The sequence below is a fragment of the Ambystoma mexicanum genome, chromosome 7p (assembly GCF_040938575.1).
Source record: "Ambystoma mexicanum isolate Mex_15411 chromosome 7p, UKY_AmexF1_1, whole genome shotgun sequence".
In the NCBI taxonomy this organism is placed as follows: domain Eukaryota; kingdom Metazoa; phylum Chordata; class Amphibia; order Caudata; family Ambystomatidae; genus Ambystoma; species Ambystoma mexicanum.
This window is the reverse complement of record NC_090939.1, coordinates 605,875,995-605,894,995: the sequence shown is the minus strand read 5'-3', so window position 1 is coordinate 605,894,995 and position 19,001 is coordinate 605,875,995.

Below are 19,001 nucleotides of genomic sequence, written 5' to 3'. Positions count from 1 at the left end.
TTGTGATTACCGTCCGCCAGTTCCTGCAGGGCTTTTTCATTGGTGTCTACTCTTGCTTCCAGTATATATAGTTCACTCTTGACCTCATTTATCGCTCCGGTCAGGTCCTCCTTCATTTTGTCCAACTGTGATTGCATCATGTTTGCCATCCTGTCTCCGAAGTTCTGGAAGCATTCTTCCATAACTTTTTGTGTGACCCCTCTTTCATCCAGAGCTTCTTTGTGGGGGGTTTCTTCCTCGCTTCTGTCTGCACCTATGTTGCTATCCGGCAGGGTTCCACCCTTTTTCCTCGACATTTTCTGTATCACCCCCTTATAGTTCTTTTTATTTCCTTTCTCTGGGGATCTTTCCCCCTGCTTTTCGACATCTGGATTAGCATCCGGTGTCACACTCACCTGTGTCTCTGCAGGAGCGATGGATGAGCCTCCCTTGACCCCGATTCTTCACTTCCCATGTTTCACCCGGAGGAATACCTATCAAATACAAGGTGTACACTCAGACCTGAATTTACCTGATTCCCCTGGGCCCTTCCCTTCTCTTTCCTGTGTACTGTGATGTCTTCCTATGGGCTTACCTTGATCTTTAGTAGGGTGTGCACTCCATCTTGCATTTGCAGGGGCGCGATTCACTCATGTGATTGGTGCCAATGTCTCTAGGCTGAGTTTAGATGCCAAACGCTGTTTTATGCCTTCACAGCGAGGCCGAGAGTTCAAGGCGCCATTTTCTTCACTGGCTAGAAAGTCCTTCCCACAAGTGAACTTTGCGCAGAGAATGTTGAGTGTCCAAAATTGTCCATATTGTCTTTGTTTGCTGGTATTTTTGTGGGTGAGTAGCGCTGCGTGTAGAAGCTAGCTGCTGGTAGGTTGCGCAGCGCCTTCAATTCGAACGGGCAGGAGAAATTATGTGGTATTAGCACCTCGAGTCCGGGTTCAGTGCTACTGGAGACTTGGTGGTTAGGTAAGTTTGCATGGAGGCTTTTGCTAAGTATGCATCGTGTAGTGAGTGCAGTGAAATAAGTGTCTGCGTTATTGGAGCAAGTGCAATGAATAATGTCTCTTCTTTCTTACAGGGGTTTGTGCGCTCGTGCAACTAGCCTGGATTCCAGCGTCGTGGGAAGATTCGGTGAGTATGTGCAGCGTTACTGATGTACACGTCTTAACGCTGTTCTTCTTTGTTCTTACAGGTGCCGGTGTAGAAGTCCCCTCTTGACTGGAGATAGCTGCGGCGTGGAGTAAGAACCAGGTAAGCTGACGCTGAATGATCCAGAGCGGGTAAGCAGAAGTAGGATGATCCGGAGCAGGTAAGCAGAAGCAGGATGATCCGGAGCAGGTAAGCAGAAACAGGATGATCCAGAGCAGGTAAGCAGATGCTGGCTGATCCAGAGCACGGCAAGTGTGTTGCCGATACAGCTAACAGTAAGCAACACAAAGCACTGGAAGAATCTTGGGTGTGGCTTAAATAGCCAGCCATACCCAAACACTAGAGAGCTTATGAGTTATCATGCACTTCCTGTTTGGCTACAGGAAGTGGTAACTAGGAAGTTACTACAAACACTAGGAAGGAATGAAAGGAGGGATTTGTTATGGGTTCTTTGTGTGCCTATGCCAGGCCTGCCAAGCCTCCACCCAGCTTGCCCCAACTACCTGCCTGATACCCATGAAAGTCTTCCCCCTCAAGGCCCCTCCCAATGGTGTGTATGAGGGCTTTGGTTTCTCCGGATGGTGCCGATGGAATTTCCACACCAATCGGGGGGCATGCACATGCGTGCTGGGTTCCCATGATCTTTCCTGGGGTCCGTACCCCTTCCAGTCAATCAACTAATACAGGGTCTTTCGTACTTGTTTGGAATCTAATATGTTTTTACTTCATATTCTTGTGCTTATTCACCCACTTGTATGGGTGCGGGAGGTGTGGAAGTTCGGGTTCCTGGGTGTGCTGGTTTTAATAGTGACATGTGAAATGCGGGATGTATACGCATATGTTGAGGTAACGCCAGTCTCATGGCTGCTGGATTAATTACTTTTTCTATTGTATACGGACCGATGTATCTAGGCTGAAATTTCTTGGGACCCTTTAAAGCAATGTGTCTAGTTGCCAGCCAGACCGACTCTCCCACTTGATAATCTGTGGCTTTTCGTAGATGGCGATCAGCATTTCTTTTCTGTGCTTCTTTGGCTGGCTGTAGTTTCCTGTTGGCTTCTCTGGCTGCTTTCATGATGCTGGCATGTAGATTCTTTACTGCGGGCATTTCAATCTTTTCTGGCGGATCGTAGACGGACGTTCTGGGGTTTCAACCATATATAGTAAAGAGGGTGTTGCTTGGGTTGATGAATGTGTTAAGTTGTTGTAGGCATACTCTGCCATCTATAGAATTTCTGTCCAGCTTTGGCTTGTTTGGTGTAATAGACAGCGCAAATACTGTTCCATGGTCTGGTTCATGCTCTTGGTTTGGCCGTCTGTTTGAGGGTGGTGACTAGAAGACAGACGGACTTCTACTCATGCCAGGGCACAACATTTTTTCCAGAAACGAGACACAAATTGGCTGCCTCTGTCAGAAACGATTATGATAGGGAATCCATGTAACTTGACGATTCGGTCTAGAAAAACCTGCGTCAGGGTCTGAGCTGAGGGAATACCCTTTAGAGCTATGAAATGGGCCATTTTGGTGAAGAGGTCCACTACTGCAAGGATGGTATTATAACCTGAGTTAGGAGGTAGATCAGTGACGAAGTCCATTGATACTGTGTGCCAGGGCGCTGGCGAAATGGTGAAGGAGGCCGGCTGGTTTTTGCCTGGATGTTTTGTATTGTGCACACACCTCACAGGTGCCTATGTAGGTGGCAATATCTTCTCGCCAAGTTGGCCACCAATAAGATTTGCTTACTTCCTTCATGGTTTTGGCTATACCGAGATGGGCTTCTAACACCGAGTCGTGGTAGTCTGATATGATTGCTTGTTGCCGATCCTTAGTTGGAACGTAGAGGTGTTTTTGGTTGTATGGTAGTTTGTCTTGAATGGTGAAATGATCTCCCTTCGTGTCCCAAGCCAGTAGGTCTTCTTCAGACATATTTTCTTTTATTGTTTCCTGCAGAGTATTTAACCGAGATGGGCCGATGCAGAGGCTGAGAATTGTATGGCTGGGTATGATCTCCATCGGGTTAGGGGCATTGTAGACTTCCTCTCCTGTGCCTATGCGGGATAACACATCCGCTTTCCTGTTCTTAACTCCGGGGTGGTAGGTGATAACAAAGTCGTATTCCATTAAGGATAGGGCCCAACGAAGCTGCCTAGAAGACTGAGCTTTTGCTGAGCGTAAGTATTGCAAGTTCCGTTGATCTGTTATTATTGTGATGGTGTGTTTTGCTCCTAATAAGTAGTCGCCATTCACACAATGCGCTTTTGATTGCTAGGAGTTCTTTCTCAGAAATTGCATAGTTTAATTCTGCTGGGGAAAATTTCCTTGACCAAAAGGCAATGGGGTGAAGGCATCCGGTTTCAGGATTTTGTTGAGACAAAATGGCCCCCATGGCAATGCTTGAAGTGTCAGTTTCCACGATGTACTGTAAATCGGGCTGTGTGTGTTACAGAATTGGGGCTGAGGTGAATTTTTCCTTGAGAACTCAGAAAGCTTCTTCCGCCGCTGGTGTCCATTTGAACTTTAGGTGTTTGTGCAGCAATGACGTTATTGGATGTACAATATGTGAGAATCCTGGTATGAAGCGTTGATAAAAGTTTGCAAACCCTAGGAAACTCAGTACTCCCTTTACAGACGTGGGTGAGGACCAAGTGAGGATTGCCTCCACTTTTCTATTGTCCATCTTGATCCCCTCCGGTGTCAGTACATATCCCAGAAACTCCAACTCGGTGACGTGGAAGGAGCATTTTTCTAGCTTTGCGTACAGTTGGTTTTCACGCAGTTTGCGGAGTACAGCTCGCACATGGGTTACGTGCTCTTGGGGAGTAGATCAGAATGTCATCGATGTAGATGACTGCACAGACATCGAGGAGTTCCTGTAACTGTTACTCACCGGTGAGATGAGTGCGTGGAACCGGGGAGTATCCAAAACCCAGGAAGTTGCTTGAAGAGCTTTGGGTAGGGCCTCTACCCAAGCCTCCTCTCTGTGAGGGAATAAGACCTTCAAAATGATATGACCACTTGCTGTATTTAACCAGACAAGGGGACTGATCACCCAGAAGGGCGGGGAGAAAGCGCACCGCCAAGAACCAGGCTATAAAGGAAGAATAACAAGTGAGTAACACGAAGGTAACAGTTGTCCCCTGTAAGCCTTACTAACTAATGTAATACCTGGGCTTTTTACCCCCGTAGGATAGAAGAGCAGCACAATTCGGGAATCACCTAGGAATATAACAAGACTTAGTATCTAACTGGCTTAAACTAAGACACAATTCAAGAGGTGGACAGGATCTTACCAGTGGAGAATGAATGGAGGATTTGAGTAGCTTAGAACACAACGACAGGGATAAAATAAGAAAAAAGGGAATGTTAGTAGGAGGATGCTAATACCCGGGCGGCACGAGAGTCGCACTGGATTCGGGATGGTGCACAGCTGCAGAGCGTCCTTGAGTGCACGGATTAACCAGGGGCTTTCCAAATGTTCCGTTTGTGAAGCAAAAAGTCTTACCACTGATGACAGCAACCAGTCGGGATGGTAGTTCCAGGGAAGGTAAGTGGAAGGCAGGTAAGGTTTGGCGCGATGCAGAACAGCCAGTCGGGATGGCTATTCCTGAGATAGGAAGTCGAAGGCAGGCAAGGTCTGGTACACTAGCGGACAATAACAAAGACAAACTTTTTCTAGCGGGGTCCGTGAAGCAAAACAGGTTCGGTACACGGGAAGGCAGTTCAATAAGGGTATTCCAAAATAGAGGGTCCAGTAAACAGTCCGAGTCGAATCCGTAAGAACAAGGAGGTTTTCAGCAATTGAAGATGGAGCTTCTAAATGCCGGGAGTAGCTGTAAACAGAAGCGGCGCCCTGGCTGTCTCCATGGACTACATCAGTGAGAGAGGCGGGGCAAGCCAATGCGAGGCTCTATCGGCAAACTACCGTACGGAGCCAGGTTTGCTGGGGAATGTAGTTTTCGATTCGCTAACTTCCACGGCAGCTGCCATCGTGCACGAAATGGGGCAGCATAATGCCGAATTCTTTTGGGGAGGGCCACAAATCTCCTCTTCATTCTGGTAGTTGCACTAGGAAGTCGAAGTGCTAGAGGTGCAGGTGGCTGGGTTTTGCGCACAGAGGGGGGTGAACGACGACCCATAACAGTAACACATCATTCATAAATTGCTGGAACACAGCCGGGGCATTGCAAAGCCCAAAGGGCATGACCTGGTATTCGTACAAGCCATACAGAACGCACTCTTCTACTCGTCCCCTTTCTTCATGCGTACCAGGTGATATGCGCCGCGTAAGTCTAGCTTGGTGAAAATCTTCGCTTGTCTCACCTGGTCTATGAGTACTGGTATCAGAGGTAACGGGTACTTATTTTTTATGGTGACTTGATTTAGGGCCCAGTAATCAATACACGTTCTTAAGTCCCCCTCTTTCTTCGGTACAAAGAAGAGTGGGGAGGCGGCTGGTGATTTAGATGGTCTAATAAAGCCATTGGCCAGGTATTGATCCAAGTAGGTCCGTAGATTAGTGTTTTCTTCCTCGGTTAATGCATAAATGCGGCTGCACGGTACTTGTGCCCCTGGCTGCAGGTCGATCTGGCAGCCGTAAACTTGATGTGCTGGTAGTGTATTAGCTTGCTCCTTCCCGAACACATCCTGGAACTTCTGGTATTCCTCTGGTAAAGTGCCCACCAAGTCTAAACCTGCTATTTTTTCCTGTGAAGCTAATAATGGGCTTCATTTGATCCCTTTAATGTCGTAACAAAAGGTGCATTCCGTGGAGAAGAGTAAGGTTCGAGCTCGCCAATCTATCTTTGGGTTGTGCGTCTCTAGCCACGGTATCCCAAGAATCAACTGGAATTGGGGTGCAGCGATAGGGTTGAATCTAATACTTTCTCTGTGGCCTTCTTGGCAGATTAAGGTGATGGTGGAAGTACACTGTGTTACTGGTCCCGAAAGGAGTTGTGTGCCATCCACAGCTGTCACGCTTTCTGCTGTGTCATTATGGTGGAATGCTAATCCCAAGGTCTTTGTGGTGTTTATGTCCAGGTAGTTCCCAAAAGCCCCACTGTCTATGAAAGCCTTGAGGGCATGCATTCGGGTGGGCTGTGAAGGGTCTACCAAAACCACAGGAATACTGAAATGTGAGATCTGAGTGCTCCGTTCCTGGCTCGACAGACCGACCTCTAAATCTGCCGGGCGTTGCAGTTTTATGCTACCGCACTTGTGTCTTCCCCTATGTTATCTAGTACCCCCATTGTCTTCCGTGGTGGTTTAATTGTGCAGTTCCGGAGGAAGTGACCAGATTGGCCGCAATATAAGCAAAGTATTTCCTGACGCCTCCGTTCTCTCTCCGCTCTGGTGAGTGGTCCCCTGAGAACACCCAATTGCATGTGCTCTGAGTTTTTGTCACGATGCCTGCCCCCGGAAAGCCAGACCAAGCCCAGCAACCCCTGAAGCAGGCATCATGCCACTTGAAGCATGCCCAAAAACCCCAGTTAGGGGCTCTTTGGCTACAGTCCTGGCACCTATGGTGCCAGGCTCATAAGAATAAAGTCAGTCCTGGCGCCATGGGCGCCAGGCTCATTACAGAAATCTTACCTTTTGCAGACCATGCTGCATACCTACCTGATGCAGACCATGCTGCACGAAGCCACAAGCCAAATGAGGCTTAAAGGGACTACTTTACCTCAGGGACTCCTTTCCTCTCGGGTGGGGCTGTGGAAGAATACTTACCTGGGACTTCTTCCAAGGCTATTTAAGCCACACCCGGACAGCCAGACGTGCTTCGCGTTATTCTGCTTGCTGCAGCGTAATGCTCACCGTGTCTTCAGCAGCTCCAGTCTTCAGCCACGCCCGCTTCAGTCCTGGAACACCTGGAACAAGAAAAGGAGAAGGAGAAGAGGTCAGAACAAAACCCTTACCTGAATCCTTGATCCAGCACATCGTCGATCTGGAAGAGAGAAGCCTTCTCAGGTGCATTGCCACGCACCTCACAGAGCCGCGCTGAACTCACCAACCGAGGCTGCATTCCTTTACTCCTTCGCGAATCCAGCATCTCCAGACCATTCTTCAACACCTGGGGAAGACAAGAACAGATAGGTGAGCAAGGGCAATACAAACCACCCCCAAAGACTTACCTGATAACCACAGGGGGGTACTCACCTCATCTCGGGTCGGCGCAGTCAATTCCGCATCACCGCCGCACCCTGGCCCCTAAGGGGAAAAACAAGGACAATACAAATTACCCCCAAAGACTTACCTGATTACCACAGGGGGGTACTCACCTCATCTCGGGTCGGCGCAGTCAATTCCGCATCACCGCCGCACCCCGGCCTCTAAGGGGAAAAAACAAGGACAATACAACCTAACCCCAAATACTTACCTGATTTACCACAGGGGGGAACTCGCCTCATTTCGGGTCGGCGCAGTTAATTCTGCATCATCGCTGTACCCCGGCCCCAAAGGGGAGAACCACAATAGACTTACCAGGATCTTACCAATTGCCACTTGGAACTCTTCTGGTGGTTTAAATCCGCAACCTGCAAGGAATCTGGCAGAGTGAAGATCAGACTTTTGAACTCTTACGAACAATTGGACTTAGAGTCAATACTGGAACTCACCAATTCCTCCACGCCAGTGAAGTAACTGGCCGTCTACGCGCCCCTGCGCTCGACGCAGGATGGAGAGCTCATCTTTCCAAATCTTCAGGTGAGATTAAGAGGGAACTTCAGGAGTGTTCAGTGGGCAGACAAGGGGAGTGGGAAGGCGGGTTAACGCTCAGATTACAGGAGGTTAATTCCCTTTCTCCATTGCAGAAAGATATTCGTACGAGTCTAACAAACGAAGCTCAGTGGGTCTGTCCAGTCTGTCATCTTGGCTCTACGTGTTACTTTGGTAGAAGCAACAGCGGGCCAGTCCAGATCGACGCCGCCGTGGGAATCAGGTGAGCGTAACAGTGTATTTCTGAGGCCTGTCGATGGGACGCTTCCTTTGGTCGGACAAACACTGGTCTATGCTCTGATCTGGTTCGGCCGGCCTTGAGATCCTGTAACCGGTAGTCTAGTTGCATAGTTAGGTCGATGTATTCACTGCGATCTTTGGGAGGATTAACTACTTGCGCCAAGACATCTTTTAATTCTCCTCTCAGTCCTCGATAAAATAACGTTATTCGTTTCTCCTCTGGCCAACCTGATTCAGCTATTAAGCGATTGAATGTGGCGACATATGAGATTAGGTCCTGACCACCCTGAAACAGAGAGAGTAGCTCATCATCCAGGACCTGACCTCGAGTCCGATGGTCAAATAGTTTTTTCTAGTTCATGCTGAAAACCTGGGTAATTTCTCAGTAAAGGGACGTCCCTAAGCACTAATGGGACAGACCAGAGCGCTGTGTGCCCTCCTGATTAGGAGAGGACAAAAGCTACTTTAGCTTGGTCGTTCAGAAAGGTGTCTGGTTTGCATATGAAATGTAGCCGGCATTGATTCATGAATGCTCCAAATTTCTTGGGATCCCCAGAGAAGCAATCTGAGGGTGCTAAAGGGATGTTGCCTGGAAGCAATACCTGAACGGGTGTGGCTACAGGTGCCACGGTAGGCTGCCCCTGTGGAACTCCACCTGATAGGGGAGCTAGACCAGCTTGGGTCTGTAGGAGCTGTCTTGCCAAATCTTCTGTTTTTTCCCTGTTGACTGCCACTTTGCACCTTAAGGCATTTGTCTCTGAGCGGGCTGCATGCACCTCAGCTCGTAGTTCACCTAACAATAGGGAAAGCTGGTCTACCTCTGAGGTTTCCATCGCTCGGGCAGAGGTATTGAGGATGGCTTCATGTTCTGTCACACTCACCTGTGTCTCTGCAGGAGGGATGGACGAGCCTCCCTTGGCCCAGAGTCTTTACTTCCCCTGTTTCACCCAGAGGAATACCTGTCAAATACAAGGTGCACACTCAAGACCTGAATTCCCCCGATTCCCCTGGGCCCTTCCCTTCTCTTTACTGTGAGCTGTGATGTTTTCCTATGGGCTTACCTTGATCTTTAGTAGGGTGTGCACTCCATCCTGCATTTGCAGGGGCGCGATTCACTCATGTGATTGGCGCGAATATCTGTAGGCTGAGTTCAGATGCCAAACGCTGTTTTATGCCTTCACAGCGAGGCCGAGAGTTCAAGGCGCCAGTTTCTTCACTGGCTAGAAAGTCCTTCCCACAAGTGAACGTTGCACAGAGAATGTTGAGTGTCGAAAATTGTCCGTATTGTCTTTGCCGGTATTTTTGTGGGTGAGTAGCGCTGCATGTAGAAGCAAGCTGCTGGTAGGTTTGCGCAGCGCCTTCAATTCGAGCGCGCCTGGTAATGTCTCTCCCTTTCCCTTGCAGGAGAAATTATGTGGTATTGGCGCCTCAAGTCCGGGTTCAGTGCTTCTGGAGACTTGGTGGTTAAGTAAGTTTGCACGGAGGCTTTTGGTAAGTATGCACTGCGTAGAGAGAGAGAGTGCAGTGAAATAAGTGTCCGAGTTATTGAAGCGAGTGCAATGAATGTCTCTTCTTTCTTACAGGGGTTTGTGCGCTTGTGCAACTAACCTGGATTTCAGCATCGCAGGAAGATTCAGCGAGTATGTGCAGCGTTACTGATGTACGCATGTTAACGCTGTTCTTCTTTGTTCTTACAGGTGCCGGTGTAGAAGTCCCCTCTTGACTGGAGATAGCTGCGGCATGGAGTAAGAAACAGGTAAACTGAAGCTGAATGATCCAGAGCGGGTAAGCAAAAGTAGGATGATCCGAAGCAGGTAAGCAGAAGCAGAAGCAGGATGATCCGGAGCAGGTAAGCAGAAGCAGGATGATCCGGAGCAGGTAAGCAGAAACAGGATGATCCGGAGCAGGTAAGCAGATGCTGGCTGATCCAGAGCACGGCAAGTGTGTTGCTGATACAGCTCACAGTAAGCAACATGAAGCACTGGAAGAATCTTGGGTGTGGCTTATATAGCCAGCCACACCCAAACACTAGAGAGCTCATGAGTTATCATGCACTTCCTGTTTGGCAACAGGAAGTGGTAACCAGGAAGTTACTACAAACACTAGGAAGGAATGAAAGGAGGGATTTGTTATGGGTTCTTTGTGTGCCTATGCCAGGCCTGCCAAGCCTCCACCCAGCTTGCCCCAACTACCTGCCTGATACCCATGACATCCGGTGTGTCCGGTTGGGGAATGTGCAGGTCCCTATCCTCTGTTGCAGCTCTGCTCCAGTCCACTTCACTAATGCACCTGTTCAGTCCTTATTTTGAGTGTGCCCTTGCCCCCTTTGTTGGATGGGGTGGGCGGACCTATGTGCCTCCTCTTGCTCTGTGGCTCAGGTAGGGGTCTCCGGCCTGCTTACTTTTTTCTACTTCCCTGGGTGTCTTGGCACTGCCTGGGGGATGTTCCCACTTGGCCCCTTTCCCTTGTGGGCCCGGCTGCAGTCTGTGCGGTTGTTGTGTTGAGGTCCTTAGGCTCACTCTATGGGTCGGGGGAGGTTTAGGCCTCTCTGCTGCCTACTTCCTTTTATGATGCTGTGGCATTGTGGCACAGCCCCCCTCTGCTGCAGTTCTTCTGTTCCTTTATGCCTGGGCTGGGTGTGTCTGGGATGTGGAGTGCTGGTTGCCATTGGCCCTCTAAGTTTAGGCTTGGGGCCTTGCATGGGACTGTCTCTGCACTGAATGCCTGGTATTTGTTTATTTGTGAGGGGGCAGGAGCTGGATACTGGGTTATCTTCTTACCATGTGCACACTTATCATGGTCTCTGCCACCCGGCTACTTCTTCCGCTCCTCAGTCCCTTGCCGAGTTGGGCCAGCCTCCCCTGCCCCACTGCGCTCGGGGTTCCTGCTCTTTGGAGTCGCCTTGAACCCTCTCTCTTCCTGCCGTGGCCGTGTCCCACTTCACCTTCTCCCGCTGCTCCACCGGGAATGCCCACACCTCTTCCCGCTAGTCTTCGGCAGGTTACTGCTTCTCCTCTTCTTTCTGCTTTGTTGGCTGGTCCCACGGCAGGACCTGTCCTCTCTCCGGGTGCTCCGCTGTAGAGGTCTGCCTCTCCTCTTTCCACTGTTCCGTCGGCGGGGCCTGCTCCTCTCCTGGAACGCACACTACCTTTGGTCCGGCTCCTCCTCTTCTTTGCCTCCCGGCCTGCTCGGGGTGAGGAGGTCTCCCCTTTCCCACTAAACGCCTCTGCAGCCCAGGTCCTCCTGGCCCCACTGCATTCCCCTTTGGACTTGGGGATTCCTCACGGGTCTCTGCGGCAACCCTTACAGTCACTCTCTGCTCTGCCTTCGGCTCATGGGTCACCTCTCTTTGAGGCTGTAGAGGTCTGCCTGTCTTCTTTCCGCTGTTCCATCGGCGGGGCCTGCTCCTCTCCCGGACCGCACACTACCTTTGGTCCGGCTCCTCCTCTTCTTTGGCTCCCAGGCTACTCAGGGTGAGGAGGTCTCCCCTTTCCCATTAAACGCCGCTGCAGCCCAGGTCCTCCTGGCCCAACTGCCTTCCCCTTTGGACTTGGGGATTCCTCACGGGTCTCTACGGCAACCCTTACAGCCACTCTCCGCTCCGCCTCTGGCTCACGGGTCGCCTCTGTTTGTGGTGGCCGTCCTATCCCAGCCGTCCCGTCGTTTCAGATGCGTTTTGCCGCATCCTGTTCCTCTCTTCAATCCCGGCACCGTTCCGGAGAGGAGGTCTCTTCCCCGGTCTGTTTTCGTGCTAATGGGTTTTAGCTATGTAATTCCTTATCTGGGGTGGTGGGGGAGCGGGGCACACTTTCTCACTGTGTTCCCACCCCAGCGGCAATCTTGTAAGTCTCCAACTGAGGATTCTTAACAGCTATCACTGACATGACAGTGGCCTGCGCCTGTAGTAGTTTCTTCCTTAACTCGAGTTTAAGGGAGAGTATGTGTATTGTGAACTTGCTGCTGTTATCGGGCAACAGGTCTTTCAGGGGTTTTTTCAGGTGCAACAGCCCAAAATGTTCACAAGCGCTGCTGTAAAAAGGAAGCTTTTAGAAAATAGCTGAGTATCTTTTCTTTTCATACCACAGGGAACTCTGCTCCTAAATGCCAATGATGTGTTCCCCTGTTAAGCTGACATGATATATATCAATCAGGCCAAGGAGAGTGGTTTGAAAATGCCACCAAAAGCCTACGGTTGCATCAGTCCGCAGCTCCCCCTGGACATTTAGTCCCCATCGCCCCCATGCGCCCTCCATTCCCCCACCCTACTCGACACTGTTCACCTGTCAACTCCGAGGTAGAACTCTGCTGCACTCCCCTACCCCACTACCCTTTCAAACTATCTTCTCCCACTTTGGCTGTCTCTCCCTCTGTGGGTACACCTGCCTTCTCATTTGCTATTCTGGGAACCCCTCTCCTCCCCGCCATTGATCACTGTACCAGATACTGAGATGCACATAAATTACAGGAAATCTAAGATTAGATCTGCAGCCCCTCCCCTTGCTCCCTCCATTCCTCGACTCGGCTCTACCTCTCCTGGACTCTCTCACTATTCGGCTCTCTCTCTACCCGGCTCCCCCTATACCGTTGCCCTTCTGTCTCGATATGCACTGTCCTCTTCCATGTGTCTTCCTGACTCCTGACCAGTCTTCCTGACTCCCCCATCCATCCTCCATTCCCTCGCCTTAATCCTTATCATGCCTTTTCTCTCTCCCCCTCTTCATGTCTATCTCCCTCTCCTCTGTTTCACGCTATATTGCTGTCACTATAACTGTCTGTCTCTGTCTTCATCCCTTTTTACCCATCCCTCGGACTCTTTCTCTCTCTTTCTTTGTGAGCCCTCACTATCCCAGTCTCAGGAGGATCACAGGGACGTAATTTCACCAAAATTCCAGATGTAGCAGAAGAGACATCACATGACCCTTCACCTCTGATGACATCACAGGAAGTGATGTCATTTCACCCCACCCTGAAGTCTCATCACAGGAAGCGATGGAACACAACCTTTCACCCCTTGACAAAACAGGTAGTGGCATCACATAGCATTGTTTCTAAGTACACTACGAAAAATATGGTTACGATAACACTGTAAAGTGGTATACATTTCATACACGAATGGATCACCATATGTATCATTAATATCAGCGAGTATAGGCCCATTTATCAAATCATTGCAAATTCAAGCAGACGTCCAAGGCGAAAGATAGTGATGTGTTATTATATAGCACTTACGCGTAAGTGCTTCATATAGAACAAATATACATACAAGATCACGGTATCCAGTGATTCCATCGAATACAAAGCATCGAATGCAAAAGCATCGAAAAAATTCATTTTTTTAAAGGTAAAGGTTTTATTCTTATTATAATGGGCTTTAAGGGGTAAAAAGATGGGCTGGGGGGACCCCCCCATTAAAAAAAATGCATTTTTTCCGATGCATTTCTTTCGATGCTTTTGCATTCAATTCTATCACTATAAACCAATATCACCCAACCTGTGTTGGTACTCATTTATCAACCTCAGCAGAATGAAAGGCTGAGTTGACCTTGCCCGGAGCCGAACCTGCAAATTGCATAGCACACACATATTGCAGCAGTGAGCACTCAACCCACTGAGCTATCTTACCGGATATAGCTATCAGAAAACGAGCCACTCAAGAAACACATAACCACATGCTGCTTGCCACAGGCCAGGAACCTCAATTTTTAAAAAAACGAATTTTAAAATATATTTTTTAAAACTTTTTTTTAGAGGTAGCAAGGGAGACCACAGGGGTAGCAAGGGAGACCTCCGGGGTCGCAGGTGCGAGACCTCAGGGGTCGCAGGTGTGACCCCCAAATGATGTCCCTGGAGGATCACATTTTTGAAGGGTGGTTTCGGGCCAGGGAGGAATATGTATACAGAGACCTATAAGCTCAGGGGGAGCTTTGTTTGTTGCATTTACAGAGGGCATAGAGGAAAAGATGGGCAAATGGAGTTAATTGTTCGGAGGGTTTTTTCGCTGTGAATACTTTAAAGTTGAAAGGTCCACGTTGTCCATTACTTTAAAATGTGCAAATTGTGACTGGCATCACATACATCTGAGTCTCTCAGCACAACACAGATTCAGAGATCTAAAGTTTCTTGTGGTCATGTGCGGGAAGACACCCAGCCATGTTTCCCCTTTGGATTGTGGGACTAGTATTTTTTTTTTCCTAATTGAAATTTCAGAAAATTACAAGTCCCAAAATTACAAAAAAAGGACTGGATTCACATCCCACCTCAGCTATGTGAAACCATTCCTCACAAACAACCGGGGTCGGTTCTTGAGTAAGACTAATCGGCTTCCTCTGGAACCAGTGACAGGGGTCCTTTGTTTTAGCTGTAGAGTCTGCCACACTGCCAGATGGAAGGGATGATAAAAATGTAGCCTAGATCAGGGTACTCAAAATATTTGCTCCTCCCTGCGTGCAAATTACACCAGGTCAGTGTTTTCTCAAAGCAGTCTTCAGAGAGGTAATTACTTAATTGGAACTGTAAAAGCGCTAATGGTGAAATAAAAATGTCAACCAGGTCTACCTTCAGCCACTCGATTTATTAGCACTATGCCTGTCCTTCACTGAAGTCCCGTTAAAAACAAGCATTGACAAAGCTAACAGTTTAAGCTTGAGCATCAATATTAGGCGTTCACAAAGCAGTGCTACTATATGCCCAGGCAGTCTCACCACTTTTGCAGCTGCTACAATCCAGTTAATACCACTACGGCAATGCCTGGCAAATGCCTTTCCCATCCCCCTACAAAAGCCAAAACTGTTGGCATTGCCAATGCTCATTTAAGAATGCCTTTTATCTGTGTGCCCTTCCCAGCACGGGAATAGGATGAAATGTATTAGGGATGCATGTTGTCTGGGCACCTTTAATACCGGATGAATTCCGTTTTTTTATAGAACCCCGTCTCTGGTTGCGTGATTGTCAGAATGTGCGTTTTGCTCTTAGGTTGGCCGAGCGGCTGCGCGTGGTTAGTCATCATCATATTTACAATATTCCACTTTTCAAAGGCAATCCATCTAGGCCAGCCAGTTTGTCAGCCCTGAGCCCAACTGTCACGACTGCTGGCAATTCAAAGCGGTTCAAAATACTCTTGTCAGGTACTCTCTGTAATTGCACTGATAACAAACTTCCCAGCTGTCTGTCTGTGCCTTTCAGAAATCGAATCCAGTACAGCAACTGGTTTATTGTTAAAGGTAAACAAAATGTCAATAGTATTTTGTTTCTTTATATTCCAATCTTTGCTAACTACCACAGAGGGCTTCCACACAATCCTCCAAAAAGAAACTCTAGTTTTAGCTACAACAATTGATTTGAAAGAAGCTGTGTGCAATACATTAAAAGCTATGCAAACAACAGAAAGAGTTTCAGAGCTACTTCAAAAAGCAGAATCCTTGCTCAGTGATACCAACACTGGAGGCGAGGAAATAGTGGAATGAAGAAAAAGCAAACAAGCATGGAAGACTTTCTGGTTGAACTAAGTTATTTTCTGTAGCATAGCAGTACAAAAGATCTAGTAAGTTGCGTTAGGTTCTCCTCAGGTTGGCTGACATGCAGTAGTATGACGTACGCGTAGAGGGATACAGTGTGTGCCACCCTGTGTATCTCTATTTCGGCTTCCACATACTGTATTCTCAGGAAGGCCGTCCACGGCTCTAAGGTCAGGATGTATAGCATTGGCGACATCGGGCAACCCTGCTTAGTGCCTTTCCTTACCTCCCATACCCCGGAGATCTGTTTCCCTGTTCACGCCTGTGAGGAACTCATAGTGACAACCAAGTAAGACAGACACAAGTGATCACAGTTCAAGGGTGTTTATTGAACAATTAATGCTGTATGCAGGTTGTACAAATGGCTAATCTAAGCCTAAATCTAAGATGGGAGAAAGTGTTGACCATCAAATGAAAAATAAGGCAGTCCTAGTGGCGTTGTGTAAAACAAAAAAAGGGGCCTATTCTAAAAAAAGGTGTGTAGGATAGTTCTCAAAAAAAGAAAAGAAGTATTCTCAAATAATATGTCAGGATGTGGTAGCCTGGGTCTCCCTTCCCCACGTTTTGATCACAGGGTGAAACAGGCGCATGGAACACAGTACAGACTCGGACTTCTCCAGCACGAGACAACAATTCTAAGGGTAGCTCTCAGGACACACTCTCGCGCTTTCAGCTATCAGGGCCATCGATGGCCAAGTCTTGCTTCACTTGAAAGTCTCTTTCCTTCGAGGACATGACGTGTTCAAATATCAAAACAAAAGTTCTGTTAATAAATGAAAAGTTTGTTTAACAAAGATTCGTTGGGTGATGGCTTCACCCCTGGGTCACCCTATTCTGGGAGCAGACCCTTCTTGTATCGTATTCCACAAATTTTAATGCCTTTGTAAACCATTCCAAAAACACTGTTTCCAGGGACTTTAGACTTTGTTCCTCTTGGGATCTGCTTCCTTTGTTGCTGGTTTTCCCCCTTTAATACTTGTTACAGTTCTTTTGCAGTTCATAAAAATAGGTTCAAACTTGCCACTCTGCGATTCTCAATCAACACAGCCCAGTTCTTATTGTTCTCCCTTTCGACTCACCAGCTTTGATGAACCGCTTGGCTTTTCTTCTTTATTGGAGTCAAGGCAGGTACCACGGTAGCAGGAGCTTCCCTCGCTCCTACCTATTGGCATAGGCTGGCCCCATGTACAGTTGTGAACCCTTAGGCCCTTTTACTCAAGGTAGCATATCGTACTATGGATGAGACAGAGAATAACGTCTCAAACTACGCAAAAAGACAGACTCAGGAAGTTGGCAAATAACACTGTTTTATTAACAATGATCTAAAACAGGCAGTACAATGGAGATCAACGGACGTCGCAAAGCATGATCTCAGCGATTCTTACAAAAAATCACACCTTTATAGCAAAAACCAGCAAAATCCAGTCATTCATGATGTCATGCTACGTGGCAAATTAAGAAAAACTACATGGGATCGTGGTTGGCTCAAAGGGAACTGAGCACTTGCTATCTTCAGTCCGGTGAACCATGCTCTTCATCTATATTCATCCACAGCTCACGTGATCAGAGACCGTGAATTTGCTCGTATTATAGCATTTATCCGTCTTTAATGAAGAAACTTGGCACCCATGGTGTTCCCATTTTGCAACTTTAACAAGCGATGCCTTGGCTTCTCACGTATGCTGTTCTTCTCATGCTGATAACCAATTTGTGGCAGCTTGCAGTCTTTGACATCAAGGCAGACAGCTTCCCTGATCTTGCTTCGAATTCAAGTCTATTCTTTGCCGCGACACACGTAGCTTCAAATCCATCTTCCTTCATGGAGACTTGCTTGATAAAATATGTCATCAAATGTCCAGAAATCTATATACATATTTGTTGGCGGCACCGCCTACAGTCTATATACTATGTATAGGCAGCCTTATGAATACTTTGTCTACTTGCATTACAGCGTCAGTACAGTTATTGTACGGCTTGCATTTTCTTCAGTGTTCTTCACACTCGTGCAATCTTCGTTCCGCACATGAGTCTTTTCAATTCTTTACTTTGCCATCACTTTCTATATCACCTATGCATTCTCTTCTCTGGTCATCCTTCTCAGTGCGTCATTCTCAGTCTTCATGACATCACCAGTTTCTCTTTTCACATCTTCACACTTCTTCAGGCACTTTTCTTAAGAGATCATCAGTCTTTCGGGGATACTTCACATAGGGCTTTCTTAATGGATACCTCATCCCAAAGATTATTCGCGGCATAGGTATAATTACCGGCATTGCACATGTCACAATTTCCAACATATAGGCAGAATTGGAGCGGGAGTTCCTGTAGAGGCATTCAGCTGCTCCTCTACACTCCCCCCGTCTGGTTGATTAATCGACCACTCCTTTATCATCTTCCACAAATTTTCAGTACTCCTTTCAAGGATCTTTCTGATTTTACGTTTTCATCAACACTCCAGGTCATAAGGCTGCATCGGCCATTTGGGTTGCAGTAAATCCATCGTCCCACATACTTCTTGTGGTTTCTTGGATGCATGAACTTTGTTCCCTCTGGTGCTAAGATACTGGTCTTTATGTTGTCTCTGATTTCTTCATCTATTAATTTCACGAGCCCAATATCTGTCCATCAGTACGGCTGTTCCTGCTCCCATTCTTATGACATTGATTATAGTCTTACAGCCTTTATTTCTTTCCACATAATTCTTCCCCTTTCTTTGGAAGCACAATGCCACATTTATCAATGGAATCACTGTCATCGGGCCTGATTCATCTTATACCCATGTCAGCAGTTTGGCGCGATTGGCCCAGGATTTTAAAATAGCATCATTCATTCTTTGTACTTCAGGCAAATATTCTGACATTAATAGATGAGCTGTGCAGGACATTAACCCCTTAAGTGCCAAGGGGATTATCTGCCTGTTGCCAAGGACGAGATACCTCCTCCTTTTAGGCACTCTGTTTTGTGCGATCCCAGCAAAGCGGGCATTGCACAAAACTGTAATCCAAACCCCGGCTATGTGAGGGGGAGGTCCCCCCTCACTGCCAGGGGGTCGGATTACCTTCAGTTTCACAAATTTGTGTCCCCCCAAATTTGGACTTTGCCAGGGGTTCTGGTAATACATTCTGGGCCAATTTGCACAAGTCATACCTCTGTGGATGCCCACGGGTATCCTCTTTTCGGGAATGCATGGGGTTCCCTGTTTTCCTTGGTGGCTTGGACACCCTGGGCCCATATCTGTATGGTGTGCACTTGAGCAGAATTCACAAATTCTGCTGTCTGAAAAGACTTGGTATTAGCCACGTTTTTGGCTTTCCCCTTGGCACCCAGGTAGCAGCACCCACACGTGAGGTACCATTTTTGTCGGGACACCTGTGGGAACGCGGGAAGGTAGGCTA